Here is an 18,303-nt window from a genome sequence, read left to right on the forward strand (position 1 = left end):
TATCAGAAAGTCATTGAACCTGAAGTTCAGATTAGAAAGCTTCTCCGTGTCCATCCCACGTCCACCTTGTTGAACATAAATAAGTGGAAAAGACACTTCCCAAGAATTTTCATCTAGATAGTAAATCAGAGATGTTATCAAAGGCTACCGTCACAAAGCTTCATACATGATCATGAAGTGTGGTCCCCAAGAGAAAACAACCAGTCACCTCCTGTCTGTAGAATTCAATGCGCACTTACCATTTCATTCTTGTTTGATTTCACTGGTCCCAGAGACCCCTGTGAGGTAAAACAAATCAGTGACTTGCTGAGGTCGGGGCAAAGGAAGAGAGAGGTAGAAGAGGAAGCACTGGGGTTGGAAGGAGATGGAGCATCACATGAAAATCTACATAAACTCAACACCCAGGTCAATACAGGAACATGGAGGAACAAAGTTTAGCAGAGATGATTGTTAGCCCATCAAATAAAATGTAAAGGAGGGGATTTTTAGTTTGATTAAGACCTTACATATCTATTCCAATACAATTGATCCTAAGTAGAGATCTGGATACAGACAGTTTATCTCAGAGCAATGGCCACCTGAGAACCCCGCAAGGTGGTCAACTAACAGCCTTGGAGGCGGGTCCTAGAACAAGCCTCCTGACATACCTTAATCGGTAATTCCAGCTTCCAATGCCTAAGGAAATGAGATTTCTGGGTTATATACCACCCATTTTATTATTATGTTATGAGAGGCCAAGCAGAAAATACTTGTGTCCCTCCCCCCACCCAGAAATTTGTCATAAAAAGAAACCTGATTTTTCACTTATTTGTGAAAATAAAATAAATAAAAAATATTTAAAATGAGTTCTGTAAAATGTGCTGATAGATTAAGAAGGAATAGTGTGTGTATGTGTGTGTGTACCTGTGGGTGAATGTGTGTACATTGTGTGTGTACATGTATACTTGTATTAGTCTGTGTGTTTATGTGTCTCTGAAAGTATGTATGTACATCTGTGTGCACATTATATGTATGTGTATGTGTGTGCACATGTGCATCTGTATTCCTCAGATAGTCCATCCATTGACAGAAATTCCATATGTAGCGCCTGGCTGGATACTTGGCCTCAGAAGCCTCCAGTACCATAGAGCCTCTACTGAGCCAGGCTTCATCTTTGCTGGATAAGTTTCTCTTTCCTCTAAGGGATCCTAGAGCTGACCTGCTGCCCAATTCCAGTCTGCCATTCCATCATCCTGGATGGAGTGCTGACATTAGACTTACACATCTCTGCTTGGGCCTTCTTTTATTTATGTTTATAACAGTCTTAGGGACTTAAATCTCATCCATGGGGGCTGAGAATCCAGGCTTCCATTGGATTATTGCGGGGATGCAGCAAATTCACCCTCATAAAAGCTGAACTCAGCAAATGGCTAAGTTAAAGTCATCCAGCCCCAAGGCTCCAAGGGAATTCCAGCTCGTTGCCCTTGTAAGATTGCTAGCCATCAGCAGCCTTTAGATTTATGTAACCTAAATTAAATTCAGTAAAACTATGCACTGGTTATATAAAGAATACTCACGTGCACTGGTTAAACCAGGACAGGTGAACTAAACACAGAAAACCAGGGCAAGGAGTCTCCCAACACCTTCAAATATATTTTATTTAAATTCTTAACAAGAAGATTTTTTTCTCTGCTTTCCCAATAGTAACAGACATTTATCAAATGTCCATTAAATGCCAAGCTTCCAGCAGTTGGGTTCCAGTGGGGGAGCAAAGGATTTGCAGGGGATGGGGGATGTGGCATTTAGCAAGCTGCTTCCTCCTGCAAATACTCTCCCACAAAACACTAGTCCCCATGCCTGTCTCACAGAGTCGTGAGAAAATGAAATTATTTTGCCAAGTAGTTGCTTGATGCGAAGAACAACCTAGTCTATTGCCCTTAGCTGATCTTGTTTAACACTTGGAGCTTTCTGGGGATAGTGGTCCTACTATTGTTGTGTTTAGCTAGTGAGGAGATGGTCCCACTGCCAGCATGACATGGCTCTCATGGGGCAGAGGGACCTCCTTACTAACTCATCAGAGGCGGGCCTCCACGGTGCAACCCGCAGGTTATCCGATCAGTGGTTTGCACAGGTCTTTGGACTTCTGTGCTTCTCCTCCTGGCCATCTGCCAGCTGGCTCCTTCCCTGCTAATTAGCACCTCAACCACAGTTCAGCAGGGGAAATCCTAGCTCTAAGTCTCAGCTAGCAGCTCAGCTATGTGGTTTAAGAGGTTTAGAAGAGAGATTTAAAGACATGCTTGGGAAAGAGAGATGGCATCTCAACAGCCATGTAGGTATTTTTGATTGTCTGTGGAAGGCAGCTCTCCCTCTCTCCTTCTCTTGCACCCCCTTTTCCTCCATGTTTGCGCACAACTGGGGATTGAACCTAGTGTCTCTGGCATATGAGGCAAGTCTTCAACCACTGAACTGTATCCACAGCCTTCTTACTCTTTGTTTTAAAAGTTTCACTAAGCACCCAGGCTATCCTTGAACTTGTGCTATAGCCCAAGCTGGCCTCCTGCAAGAGACCCATTCTTGACAATCTTAACCCCTCCTACTAGTGAGTAACTGAGAATGAAATGTTTTGTTTAAGAAGTTGTCTGATCCCCAGACATCAAAGTTTCTTTGTATATTCCACCTTTAAGTGGAAAAATCTCACACGATGCTGCTGGAACTCCTGTGCAGCCTAGGCATCACCGCCAACGGCACTGGTCTGTTAGGACATCCGCCAGCCATTGCCGGACAAAGTGCAGTAGCCTTCCCCAGGGAAGTCTGATGGCACACAGACAATGTCAAGAAAGGCAGAGATTGCACATGCAGGCTGGCTCAGTCCCTGTGGGTCCTGGGTGGGGCCCTTTCCTCTGTCATGTGCTTTTATGTTAGGATAACCAAGAATGAGCACTGTGGGGAGGGGATCACATTTGCAAAGACAACTTGAAAGAACTCATCACAGAATCGCTTTTCAAAACCAAGTGGGTATCACCCCAACTCAGCACACTCTACAAATGCCTCTTGTTGTAGCTAAGTCCTTGAATAATAAAGGAAATTAAGTTATTAAAGTGCATAAACTCCAGGCCTGCAAAGATATGAGGAGTCTGGGTACTATCAGAATCCCACTAGAGAAAATGGCTGCGTGAAATGTCTTTAAAATATGCATCCACTTTTGATCTAATCATTACATTTGTTTCTGTTGCTGTGTAATGTATGCACACATGTATGCGCACATGTGGAGAGGTGTTCATGTGTATGCATGTATGGACGCTAGAGGTCAATGTCTGTCTATCAATCCTCATCTTATTTTCTGATACAGAATCTCTCAGTGAACCTGGAGCTTTTCATTTCAGCTAGTCTGGCTGGCCAGTGAGCCCCTGGAATTCTCCTGTCTCTACCATATCCCCTTCATGTGCCAGGGTTACCAACACACACTACCACACCCAGTTTTCACATAGGTGCTGGGGATCCAAACACAGGTCCACATACTTGCCCAGTGTGGTGGTTTGAAAGAAAATGGCCCCCAAAGGGAGTGGCACTATTAGGTATGGCTTCATTGGAATAGGAATGGCCTTGATGGAGGAAGTGTGTCGCTGTGGAGGTGGGCTTGGAGGTCTCATATATGCTCAAGCCGTGCCCAGTGTCTCAGTCTACTTCCTGTTGCCTCTAAGACATAGGACTCTTAGCTCCTTCTCCAGCACCATGTCTGTCTGCACACTGTCATGTCCCTGCCATGACGACAATGGGCTGAGCCTCTGAACCACAAACTAGTCACTCCTGTATACGAGTCGCTCTGGTCCCAGTGTCTCCTCACAGCAATAGAAACCCTAAGATGCCCAGTAAGTGTGTTACCTTCACAGCCACCTCCACAAGAGCTATCAAACAATGTAAAAACTCAAATTCCTGTCTTAGCATTTTTAAGTAGATAATGGACACAACAGGCATAGTGAATACTCCTCATGGGTGGGATTAATTCATTTTAACTGTTAACTTAATTTTTGTTTACTATTCAATTGTTTTTTATTATTTAATTAATTTATTATTAAATTAATTGATTCTATAAACTGTACTGTGTATCTGATCTGTGCATGGGCAGGTCTTCCTGGTAACAGGACAGACAGTGAAGAAGTGGTCACAGCTGTAGTTGATGGATAAGTGGCGGGAAGTGTCCCTTCAATTGTTAAATATACTGTGTGATATATACAACTCATCAAAAAAATATTGCAGATCCATTAAAACCAGGCTTACAAATCTTAGTGAAAAGGGCTTATAGTTAACCATGGTATAAAAAAACATGTGTGTACATACATACATGTAGACATGTTTCCAGATGCGTGAAGATCTGGGAGTTCTAGAATGAAGTCTTCTGCCTGCAAACTAAGAGTCTCTCCAGAGAACGAGGAAACTGCTGGCTATGGGGATAAGTAGATTGGTGTGTGCAACTGTGCAAATAAGACGACTATACAATCAATGTTGACGGTAACTATGGCTGGTCAGTTTCACCATATACAGAAGGAAAATCCAACATATTTTGTTTTGACATAGGAAAATCCAGCTATTTTATATGACAAAATCACCATGGGGGTGGGGGATGCCTTATTCTCTCTATAGATGTCTGCTGCCCATATCACGTGACCGTCATCCCAGCTTATCCTTGAGCATTTAGACTCTCTGGCATGCTCTGCCATGGTCCTCACTTGCGACTCAGAGGCTGCTCCTGGATTAAGAGCCTTGTGCCACGTCCTTGAGGGGAATGACAGGGCAGAGCGTTCCCAAATTGATCTCACTTTTTCTCCTCAGCATCCCCGCTCAGCATCCCCACTCAGCATCCCCGCTCAGTATCCATGCTCAAATCTTAGTTCAGATGCCTGGCAACTACTCTTGTAATTTCCCTGCATCTTAGTTTCCAACAATGTGAAATTAGAAGAAAAGAATGTGTTCCCACGATGATAGTTATATTTTAGCTGTCAACTTGACCCAAACTAGAATCACTGAGGGAAGAGGGTCTCAAAGGGGAATCACCTAGATCATGCTACCTGTGGGCATGCTTGGGGGGATTGTATTCATTATTCATTGATGTGAAAAGACATAGCCCACTGTGGGTGACACCTTTTCCTAAGCAGGAAGTTCTAAATGCTATGCAAGGAGAAATCAAGCAAGTAAGAAGCAGGTCTCATGTATTATTTCTCTCTGCTGTTGTTGAGCTCTGGCAGTCGTGACTTCTCTACTATGATGGGCCATAACCTAGAACTGTAAGCCAAATAAACTCCTTTCTCTCATAAGCTGCTCAATGTCAGGGTATTTTATCCTAGCGGCAGAAATGAAACTAAGTGTTGCCGCCACTTGTGACCCACCCTACACTGATATCACCTTTCTCTCAGCTTGGGTACTGGACAGCATTCAAATGAGAAACTGATTGAGTGTGAGTGTTTCTCTTTCTGCTTCCTGACGATGGATGTAATGTGATGAACTTCCCAGGTTCTGGCCACCATGACTCCCTGGCTGTGACAGACTGTACCCTCAAATGTCAGTCAGAAAACACTGTTTCCCTCTCTGGTGGCAGCTGTCATGCTACTTTACCACAGCAACCGAAATATTACCAAGACACATGGGTATCGGCTTAAATATGGTTTTCCTAATTCTCTGCAATTAAAAAGATGTCATTGTTATTTGGTTTTTTGGTTTGGGGGTTTTTTTTGGCTTTTTGAGAGAAGGCCTCATAATGTGGCCCAGATTAATGATCCTTGGCCATCCCCTCCTGTGTGACACAGTTATAGGTTTGTGTCGCCACACACCTGTCCCAAGAATGCCACGTTTATAAAGCAGGTGGGTTTGTGTATGTTCTTAGCATTGCTACTGATATTCTTCAGGAGATGGCATGGTACCCCAGAAATCAAGGTGTGCATTCCAATAGATGTTATCACCATTGAGCTTGCATGGTACCCCAGAAATCAAGAGGTGTGTATTCCAATAGCTGTCATCAGCATCTCTATCATTACTAACCACCACCGATGTCCCTGTCATGAACCACAAAGGTCTGGGAAAAGTCTTTCTAGAAAAGAGTAATTAGAAATTATAGGCTTTTTATCTAAGATATGAAAACAAGAGCAATTCACTGCCTTTATCAAATTCATCTTTTCTGGACCTATTACAGCCAATAATGTGAGTTGAAGCAAGAATAAAAACTGTTTTCAAAATTTACATGCTCAAAATTCCAATCTTTGCCAAAAAGAAAAAAAGAAAATGTTTTAATGGGAAAGAACTGGTTTTGAAGCACAGACTGTCATCCAGACCCTTACGTTCAAAATAACTTACGCTTTCCCAAGTTCTCTGAATAAACAAAGATATCTTGTTCTAAACTGTTTTCATTCAACTTTGAAGCATGGCCCCTGAATTTCTGAAATAACATATTTCATGAGTTTCTGTATACTGAGACATGCCAAGTAACTAATCCAGGGAAATGTTCATTTTGGGGGCTCACGAGGAGGAATAAAAAACCACTCTCTGTACCTCCATACTTTTCAGGAACCAGTTCAATAGGAAAGACATCCTCCCCCTCCCCAGAAAACACACAGATTCCACAACTTCCTGAGCCTGTCACACAAGTGTGGTAAGGACTCTCACAGATCTGCAGAAAGACACAAGCTGATAGGTCTGTGGCTTAATCTGTGAGGGGCCTGTGAGTAGCTGGTTTTCTCTGAATAAAACAAGAAGCCTCAGATGTGAGTGTTCGAGGGCCCCCGAGGAGGGACCATTTCATCGAGCCGTTATATACAAGCTCAGAGAAGGCCGTCAAACTCTCTAGTTCACACAGCCAATAAGTCCCAGTGGAACTGGCAGTCCCAGCCTCCCCCTGCAGAAATCTTCACGGAAAAGACCCCTGACCACTCCTTCCAACCACTGAGTGTTCATAAAGAAACATGGTCATGGGAGAAGAGCATAGACTCCTGGGCCAAACCAACTCAGAATCAAGTCCAATACTGTCGTTTACTGAAAACTTTTCAACCTTTTCACTATGGTATGGAAGAGTTGTGTGCTAGTCATGCACAGCCAGCAAAGGGCCTGGGGTATTCAAGTTTCTATTCCTCAACACGACAGTTCGTATTTGTCTATACTCTAACCTGTGTCTAAGTCTTTAAGCATCTTAGTCCACGCAGGCTGCTAGAACAAGGCACTACCTGGGTGAGGCTTGTAAACCACAGAAAATTTCCCCCACTTTTAATACATCTGGAAGATCAAGGTCATAGTGTGGCCCAATTTCTGGTTCTAGGGCTATGCTTTCGCGTGGCGCCTTGGAATCAAGTTTACATGGGCATTAATCTGTTATGGGCAATGAAGTCATCAAGGTGTGATGGTAACGTGTCCACATTCCAACCCCAGCTTCTCCTGTTCTTGTCAGCTTCCTTTTCTGTCCACGTCATGAAAATATTCTAGAAGTCACAGTCCCGTAGTGTCAATATCTGAGGCCTTGCCATGCTGCTTTTGCATCTTAAATGTCCCTAACATCCTTTGTAGGAGAAGGGTGTTGCCAATTTTCTCTGCAAAGAGTATTAGTGATTACAGTGAAGTTTTGTGGAAAACCTCATAGCCAGGGAGATCCAGAGCTAGAAGAAACCAGAAATTTTGTCAAGTTGTAGTCCTGCCCCCACATACGCCTGGAGCAAGATAGGATGAGTTTGCAGACAGATCCCCGACTGTGATGCTGTTTGTCTGCCACTTCTTATTCTGTTGCCACATGGTTAGTGCTTTCCTAGAGTTAACGAGAGAGACGGGAAATTGGCTTTACGGTAGAATACAGTATTGCATACACGTGAGCACATTTCGAACGTGACCGAATACGATCATCACTGTTTCCTACCCAATGAGTGCTGAGGTTTAAAGACCTTTCGTAATTTCCTCAAAATCAGAGACCAGATCTACTGAGATTTTCGAGTCCATATTCTCTCCATATTCACAAACCTGATAGATACGGAAAACTCCAGATTCAAAAAGCCCTGAAGGGCATTTTGTTCAAAGCACTGGTTTCTCACACTAACAAATGGAGAAGACAGAAGGCCGGTCTCCACTTGGAAGCTGAGCAGTGGCTCCAGCATGATGGGGACCCAGGCCTCCTGAACGCAAGCCAGGGCCCTTCCTTCTATACAGCATTAGCTTGTCCCTGTACAATAAAGCACAGAAGTACTGCTTAACGCCTCACCACCAAAGGCCAAGGAAAAGGGAGTCAAGGTTTGTAACTGACGCAATGTGTGGCATCAGAAATGAACAGAATGGGTGAGGGTATGGGTGATGCCTGTCTGGATGGAGCTGTGCAGAGGCCAAAGTAGACTGGGTGGGTTTGGAGGAGGCTTCATCGAATTCTTTTCTCTGAATTCCAAGAAATCAGTCACTGAACCAGAAAGCCACTCTGTGGTCACCTGATAAGATGGTGGGATGAAAAAACTGGGGGTCATCTTACAGAATTCCATCCAACGCGAATTCTGAACCAATAGTGGCTTTCTCCCTTTTAAAATGACTAATCTCTTCCAGACATCCACTAGGCAGTTTTCATAAACATTACCATGCACATGAAGCCATCTAAGAGAAAGTACACGCATCAGAGGATTATTTTAAGGAGTAGCTGAGAGACAATGTATAATTGGTGAAAGCAACTTCCATGTAGATGATGGTGAGCTGGAGATGGAAAAAATTACAACACGCATTTTGCTTCCCTTAGCTGAACACAGGGTAGACCCCGGAGGTGATGCTCTATCTGAGAGTATGGATTTTATTTAAGTTGACTTTTAAATTTTAGTGGGCTGATGCAAACGCCACTCGTCACTAATTAGGCAAGCAAGAACACAGAGGGTAGGAACAGTCCTGGAGTCAGTCTATTTTGGCATCGGGGTGCTTGCTTATAATATGATCTTGGGTATTAAATCAGTGGATTAGGCTTGCTCCAGATGAGCCAAGAGGCTTTTTATAATGCTCTTCTCCCCGAAAGTAAACCACAGTCAAAACTAGGTCACAGATGCCGTTGAAAATAATGGCTAACATCTGCATGGCCCAGTTGTGGCTTAAGGACTGGATTCACAGCCATCATCTCATTGAATGTACACACAAAAAAATATTTGGGGCGCATACTATTTCCACATTAGGGCACAGATTTAGAATGACACCGTCAATGGCGTGCAATGAGTAACTGAAACTTCAGTCCGAACTGAAGTTGCTAACGTCCACCTCACCCTCTGCACACCAACCACATCATCAATTCCAAGTGCCCCTATTGCAGAACACCTGTAAGGCACCCGGAGCCCAAGGAATGAAAATCTATAGAAGTTTCGACTCTGTTTGCTTTGTTGACTTGTGGGAGGGGGCCTGGGAGAAATGACATTCTAGGCAACACGGAAACATGCTCACTTGATAGACAGCTATTCTGACATATAGCACTGTTCTTCGTGTTTCTTAAAGGGACCTAAAGTTCAGGCATTCGATCATGAAAGAAGTGAACCGTGACTTCCAGCGCGGTACCCACTTGGTTGTGACTTCAATGGCATTTACATTTTAAAAAGTGAACGATAAAGCAGACAAGATTTTCCTTCTTCTCGGAAAAGCATATTCCTGAGGTTGGCCCATGAACCACTACTGCTATATCCCCACCACTTGGTTGATCTTCAAGTCTATGTTGAATGCTGGCAAGATCCTTCTTCACACATTCGCTGATATTTCCTTGCTTTCTGCTGGTAGTAACTCCAGCTCGGAAATGAGATGTCAACAAGGAATTTTCAGCAATTTTTTTTTACATATCCGTGCTTAAGTGTTGGAACCCAGACAGAAAAATTTAGGAATGGAAAAGAGAACCTCACCAGGCTAAATTCTTCAGAGTGCTCATGGGGGTAGGAGGGAGGTCAAGACTGATGTTGAAGGGGAGGCTCCTGGGTCCCGCGGCTCCTTTCAGTGGAACACAGCCAACTCCAAAAGGTTTGGCTCCAGGCAGTGTCTCGAGGCAAACTTTCAGTTAAGGGTGTCTGGAGCCCACACTGGAGATGAAAATGGGGGGGGGGCACTGTTGGAAACTAAAGGCAACTTTCATTTCCAAGAATCCCTATACTTAAGAGCACAGTGTAATTTCCTTTACTTTGAGTTGAGGAAGATGCACTTCCTAAAAGGAAACGCATTTTATATAGACTCTTCAGAAACAAAAACTCTTTAGGCAATTAAGGAAGTAAACTTGAGATGCTGTGATCTAACATTTTACAATATAAGGGTTGGGAGTCTGGGAGTAGAGCTCAGTAGAAGCATTCTTTGTGTAGAACTGGCTGGGCTCTTAGCCTGTTCATTAGTGATCCCCTGTCACACACACACATGCATGCACGCACACACGCACCAGAGAAGAAAAAACATACTCAAGTTGAGCCGAAGCAATATCAACTTTGCAATAAACAAATCAGTCAAGTATCCAAGTTCTACATTTTACTAACCTTCAAGTGACATTGCCAAATTCTCCTCCAGGTCATTACCAAACTGACCGTAGAAACTATATGATGCTGATAGGGCTGCCACAAAGAAATATCACAAACTAGGTGACTCTACAAGACAAACTTAGGTTTGATCGTCCTGGGGACAGAAATCCAAGGGTAGTCTGATTATGGTGGGTTCTGCCTGGAGCTCTTCTTCATTTGTGGGTAACTCACCTCTCCCTGTGCCCTCGCCTGGTCCTTCCATGTTCTATGTACCTGAGCCCTAATCTCTCTTCATTAATTTTGGTAGTAAAGGGACTTGAACGTAGGGTCTTTCTTACACTAGGTCAGCGGTCTATAGCTGAGCCATATCCTCGGCCTCCTCTTCTGACAAAGGTATAAGTCAGACTAGAGTCCACTCATGGGGCTGGATTTTGCAAAATACTTGTATAAATGACCATTATCTACAATTACAGCTGTATTCTGAGGTGCTGGCGTTTAGGGAATACAAATCTGAAGAGAATGACTCAACCTGTCGTGCCCTCCTCCTGCCTCCTCAGAATCAAACCCTTCATGAATAAATGGCATGGTCACCCCCTCCCAGTATCCCACCAAGTATTTACTCAATACATCACCCTGAAAATCTCATCTAGGTCAGGCATGTTAGCAGCTCCATGTATGACTCATTCCGAGGCAGGACTTCTCCCCATCTGGGAAACAATCACACTAAAAGAGCTGCCTGTCTCTGAAACACAACAAGGAGACAAGCATAGGTCGGTCGTTTCCATTTCAAAAGAGAAGATTCAGAAAGAAGAAAGGGTCAGCAGGTCACGAGCAAGCCTGAAGACTCATTGGCCCTGTTAGACAGACAGACAGACAGACAGACAGACAGACAGACAGACAGACAGACAGACAGACAGACAGACAGAGAAACAAAACCAAGCTGGAGAGATAGTTCAGAAGTTTAGAGCGATTTCTACTATCACAGAGGACTCAAGTTCTGTTCCCAGCACCCACAATGAGAACCTGTAACTTCAGCTCCAGGGAATCAAGTGCCCTCTTCTGGCCTCCATAGATTGCTACACCCATACCTGCACATACCCACACAAAAATCACATATATAAATTTTTAAGAGAATAAATCTCTACAATCAGTTTAATTGGAACTATACATATTGTAATAATTAAAAAAATTTTACAAATAAAATAAACTACAATGGGAAACAGTATCCTGATAAAACTTGTGACTGTGGAACCAATATCAACAGCATGTTGTTGACAACTCACTGACTATAATATATTTAGTGTCAACTGTTAGTCTATAAAGTGAGATTGAAAATTATAAATATTTCATGGGGGCCATATATGATAACCGGATCTGAAAGACTTGGATGTGTTAGTTGCTGATGGCAATATTAAAGACCAAGACATATGGTCTCTCTCAATGATTAAATACAAAGTGTAGACAGCACAGAAAAGCCGATTTTTCTATTCAGCCTGATATCAAGACTCATTGTATGGTCTGGATTCCAGCTTTGTCTTTACCACACACTGAAGCTGAACCTGACCCTGGACCCTGAGGACTGACAATGAAAGCGGACTCAGAACTCTAATAAATGCAGAAGGAAATGTCAGACTCTTTGGGCCATGACATCATACCTATTCTCCTGCAGGTGCTGTGTGACTCCAGGGACAGGTGGGTTCTGTGGGACTGATAGAGGTGCTATCCGGAGTCCCATTGCCGCCAAAGCCACCAGCTTGAAACAGTGCCCATAATTAGTATAAGGGTTGATTATCAAAGGAGAAAACTTTTCCCTGATACATGTTCTTGTTTTATTTTTGATGGAGGAATGAGACAATGAGAAGATTATAGTTTTGCAGCTCATTTTTTTTTCTAAAACCAGAAGGAACTGAATAGGGTCTTGAAGAACAATTGGATCTATAACCAACCGCCATCTGTCACTGGGCTCTCCACGTGTGGTCTCTTATGAAGTCAGTCTCCCAGCCTCAAGCATGGCCATTATCCCTGCATCCCTGTGGGGACTTCCAAAAACTCAGAAATTAGAGAAATAAGCTAAATAACAGAGTTGCTAATAACAGAAGAGACTTCAGATCCAAAGGTGGCACAGCGATGGAAAATTGAAAAGCACAGAACACGGGCACTCCTGAAACAGAGAAAAGGAGAGAGATGAGCAGGGCCTGCATCATCAGTGACCAGGACACAACGAGTTCAGGAACTCAACCCATGCTGTCTCCATGGAAATGTATCTCTATCGTAAGAATGTTTGGAGAAGCTGTGATGGTCCGATGCTACAGAACTCTTAGACTACATGACTATCTAATTAAGCCCTGAGTATATTTTCACATAGGAACTTTCAGATATAATTTACTTCCCTGCAGAACTCATTCACAAAAGCAAAGGAAAACAAAAGCATCTCATACAACTACAGTATTTCACCCAGGACAAGAGCTGTGCCTCTCTTGTTTACTATACTGGAAGTATCGAGTGTGCATTGACCTTCTGAGGGTGTTTTGTGGGAATCTGCCATGCTAGATGGAGGTCATTTAGTAAGTTAATCCTGCAGCAAGGTCAGACCTTACCCGGTGGAAACCTCTCGATATCAACCACATTGAGAATCATCTCAATAGATTTCTACCAGAGAATGTTGCTTGGGCCTTCCATAAACAATCCTATAGGAAAACCTCAAGCTTTCCACATTTCTTGTAGCTATCACTCTCTGTACTTCTTTATTTATAAAGCTTTAACTCAACCTTCAGCATTTAATAAAATATTACTATGGCCATCTCTGTTTTCCAAGTCAGAATTAAGCTCTTCTCCTTTGTAAAATGGACCTAGAGTGCCCACACTTGTCTCTGAGGCTTCATTGGAGGAAGCTGTAAGATCTTATTTCCTGTCTATATTACCTTAATGTAGACTATGCCCCTGAGCCCAATAAACAATAGCTAACAAATCAGATAGTGTAAGCCTAGTGGTTTGTTATAATTTATGGCAACCAATTATTTAAATCAATTTTTTAAAGATTTATTTATTATGTGTACAGTATTCTGCTTGCATTGATGTCTGCAGGCCAGAAGAGGGCACCAGATCTCATTAAAGATGGTTGTGACCACCATTTGGATGCTGGGAATTGAACTCTTCCTCTGGAAGAGCAACCAGTGCTCTTAACCTCTGAGCTATCTCTCCAGCCCTAAATGATTTCTAAAGCAGCATCAAAGAAGTTCAATTTTGGCATAAGTACTTATTTGTTGGGCTTTGAAAAAATACATAATTGGAAAAGTGGGGAAGAAACAGATCTTTATGATGAGCACAAATTTTGAAACTTTATGAGACCTTCTAGTCTTATATTAACCTCGGCTAGATTTTCTGAATCTGCATTCTTGTCATTATAAAATAAGGAAATAGTTACCAGAAATTAAATAAAATTAAATAATACCAATAAAGCAAAGACCATGAAACAGAGGAAGCCAACAGAAAGAGTTCAATAATGTTAGCCTCCCTTTCCGACTCTTTGGGAGTGTTTCCTTGGAAGGTAAAATCAGGGCACCTAGTATTCCTCAGAGATAAGAGCTCTCTGTTGCTTGAGGAATGTTTACTATTTAACCAGCTTTCTACCTGTTAAAGGCCCAGGAGAACTGGTGGCCAGCTCATCAACAGAAGTGGGATTCTTAGCCAAGGTTTGAGAATCCGAAGAAGCCAGAGTTCCAGAGCTAAGCAGGCTTTCACAAAAGTTGAGATACAGTGGCATGCATGCCAAGAAAAATGCCTGTCGACTTTCTGGGGTGGACATAAAGAGGCTATTGTTGACTGCCTACATGGCAGGTGTGCTGTCTGAGGACCATGGCCATGGGAAGCACCATGGAGTTAAATCATTCAGCTCTCAGAGCCACAAGGACATTTCCATCATCTCAGCCAAGGATGCGCAATAATAAAATGGGTTATTATTGTACTGGACATACTTACAAATGGAGAAGGACATGTAGTGCAAAGCAAGGAAAACTCCCAAAGCCTCCCATAGTTTATTTTGTAACATCCAAGGACAAACAGCCATCCATGAAGTCTGCTGTCTGGGATGTGGAGGAACGCTCCCCACACCCCCGCCTCCTGAGTGAATGGTTCAAGAAGTATCTTCAGGGCAGCAAATGAAAATGAAGATGAATGTGAAGAGGGGAAACACCCAATCTCCCCTGACAGAACCGTGGCACAGTTCATGGGGCAGCTTGGGAGCCAGGTTGGCGGACAGCCGCGAGGGCTGTCAGAGAATCGATGGAAAGAATCCACCTCCTCTAGGCCAGGACACTTGGAGACAGATACACATTTCCTAGACTAGAGTCAAAGTCTCCTTCTATCTGAGGCCATGGGCAGCTCTGTCCAACTTTGCTTCTGTTCACACACAAGGAGATGGGGATGTTGAAGCCGTTTAACCAAGGATCAAAGGGACGTGGTCCAAGGCAAAGTTTGAGCCAAGAAAGCTCTTTCAAAAATCTCACAGCGGAGTTTCAAGTTTCCGTTCTGAATCAGTACATGTTCTTAATGAGATGGGGTTTGAGAATAGCAAGGCTAGAGAACGGGAGATGGGGTGCTGAGGGTGGCCTAGGAGAATAGTTTGGACGCAGAAAACCCTGGCTTTGCATCCACTTGCATCAGTAATAGTTCTCACTTTCCTGAGCCCTCCATCTCTTGCTCTGCAAAACTGAGCTCCGTGCCATCTTTCTCCCAGGTAGGCTCTGTGCAGACAGAATGAGCTTGCACTTGCAAAGGTGCACAGCCAAGGCTGGGCAGAGAGCAGGTGCTAGCCAAATGCTACTCACCCCTTCCCGTTTCTATTGCCTTTTTAGAATTTCTGAATGTATTCACGCTGAGGAGTTCTGAGAGGAAGGGTGTCTCCAGTTCTAGTTTCCGGAGAATACGAAGCATATGGGAGGAAGATATTGATCCCAAGCTGCCAAAATTATTCTTACGGAAAGGCAAATTCAAACTAGAGTCCCACACTGCGCTCTTAGCTGCAGGTGTGCCTATGAAGTCCTTGAAGCTATTAAGTCAGTACATTCATGATGGCACAGACAGATCTCAGGAGCGACTTTGTCAGGTGGGAGCCGAGAGCGGCACCATCCCTGGTGGCATCGCTCCACTGGGGATGCAGCAACACATTTGAAAATGTCACATGGAAGAGAGGAAGTTTTCACTCTGGGTTTGGAACACCTGGAGTGAGAAAAATCTACAAGAAAGGTGATGGCAGAGAATGAAGAGATTCATCCTCACTCCTCCTTCCGTGTAACATATTCAAGCACTGCAGAGCCAAACGTCTGCTAATCTTTTTGCCCGATGGATATTATTAAGTGGCCTTCGGCAGGAATGTAAGGTACCTGTATGCACTGAAATAGTGAGTTTCTTGGGAAGGACCTTACATTTCCATAAAATTGTGTGCCTTCATCTGATTAGAGACAGATGTGTCACGGGACACTGAAATAAGGATGTCAGTGGCCTATGGGAGCCAAAGAGTCAGCAGCGGGTAGGGGATGTGATCGGTCAATACCACTAGATACCTGGTATAGTGTTTGATGTATAGAGACATTAAATTACTTACATGCCACAGCATCATTGTGGGGTCAGATTGTCAGCTTATTTTAGAGACAAAGTAATAGAGAGCAATTAAATAAAACAACCAGTAAATGATGGACTAGATCCAAGCATGAACTTGTCTGCCTCCCAAACCTTGCCTGTTCCACTGTGTTATTCCTTCTGTCCAGGACCTCAGCTAGGCTCCCCCTTTATCCCACAATGTAGTCTCCTGCCCAAATAAACAAAATCTGTTGCCTCAAGTCCAACAACTTTCAACACCCATGTCTGAGAGTTCTTGTCCCTGGAGATGCACAGGGGAACCCCATGGGTGTTTAGCAAAGCTGTTTTCTGTGTCACCTTCTGTTCTGGGGTCCCTGTCCTGATTCTGCTGGGAAGATCTAGGACTCCATTTCCAGAAACTTCAGTTTCTTTCATGTAAAATGTGACCAGACATTGCCATCCAGTCTCTGGGTACAGGGGCCCTGAGAGCCGATGTACCCTAAGATTGTCATATATAGGATTGAGTAGCAGTCTGGTGAGGGGCATGACCAGTACAAGCCAAAGGCAAATGAAGGACTCCTACCCCGGGGCACATGCTCCCCGTCAGGGAGGTGTAACTGCTCTGCCTTTCCTTCAAGACAAGAAAGTGAACCCAGAGGTTCCAGGCGAGTCCTAGAAGTGTTTTTCCCTGCCTTCCTACTCAGCATAAACTCAAACCTTGAACTTCACTAAATAAATCTTCAAAATAAATACCTTTAGATCCATGAATAAATACTGTACATAACAACATGGTGCTACCTCATGTGACAAAAGATGGATTTAAGTTTAGGATCCCAAAAGGAGAGAGCTGATCTTTGATCTTTGATTGTTATGCTGGAGACTAAATGCTGGACACTAATGTGTCCTTGTAAAACCGAAGCAGGCATGTGCACGCACGCATGCATGCATGCATGCACGCATGCACTTTTGCATGTGGGTGAATGTGCACGCATGTGTGTATATTGTGTATGAAAGCCAGAGATCACTCTCATATGGTTTCCTCAGGTCATTCCCCAGTGATGAAGGAACTAAGAGACAGATTCTTCCGCAGTCATACTCCATCTTCTTTTGACAGACAAGGCCTCTCACTGATCCTGAAGCCTACTCATCTGGCAAGGCTGTCTGGTCTCTGGTTCTTCAGCACTGAGATCCACAAGAGCACACAACTACCCCCACATTTCCATGGGGGTGCTGGGTAACCCAACCAGGTGCCAAGCCTACAAGCCCTTCACACCTAGCCATCTCACCAGACCCCAGAAACAGAGGGGTTTGATATATAAGAGGAGGATACAAGGAAACTCCAGAGGGGCTGCTCGTAAAGGGGCCCTAATCAAAGGAAGATGTGGGGCCACCGGCAACTAGAAAACAACAGGCAGGGTTCTCTTTCACTCTGGCCCCAGAACCGTGACAGACATAGCAGTCCAGTGTTGTTTGGCACTGACAGTGAAATTTGTCCCTGTAGATCCAGGAAATTGAATACCCCCAACGCTGATGCCTGGGGCCTTTCTCTCTGTTCCCGAGGTCGAAGCCTGCAGGTCCACCACGTAGCCTCCTCCACCCTCTCCTTAACCTCCACGCTCAGCTCAGCCTGGCCTTTCCCATCTTTGGCCTTCCACGCACCTCTCCCAACTCTTCCGGTCCCTAACCTCCTTTCCCATAAGCTCTTCCTGGGGGCACCCCTCCCCTCTGCCTGACAGAACAATGGGTTGAGAGCCTCCGCCCACTGGCGGTGTCACCCATCTTCATTAGGTCTATAATGACCATTAATGTGCTGGAACCACTGCACACTGGGAGCCAGCCTCAGTCGTGGCAGCGTGATGGATGAGGTCCAGGTGCCCTGCCCATTGCCATGGCCTCTTGGTGGGTTTTATGAATAGAAGAGTCAAAGACCTGATGGCGGGCGAGCCCCCCACCCGCCTGACTGCGGTCTGCAGCTTCTTTACTTGCACCCTTTAGCAAAGGCCTCTATATCCATCCAGACCTGCCCAGGGAAACCCAGGCACCTGCCAGGTAAAATACAGGATCCACAGCCAATTTGAATTCCAGTGAACGACAAATAAGCATGTCCCTTACAAAATATCCAGTGCATACGTGTACTAGCGATGTATGCATTTTTAATTCAAATTTCAGATACATGTGGGCACAAGCATTTTTATTTGCTGCATCTGAAAAGCCTAGACACAGCCTGTATCTCTTGATCCCAGTCCTGCCATTGTCCTTTAAACTGCCACATCGAAGC

Source organism: Arvicola amphibius, chromosome 2 (genome assembly GCF_903992535.2).
Source record: "Arvicola amphibius chromosome 2, mArvAmp1.2, whole genome shotgun sequence".
In the NCBI taxonomy this organism is placed as follows: Eukaryota; Metazoa; Chordata; class Mammalia; order Rodentia; family Cricetidae; genus Arvicola; species Arvicola amphibius.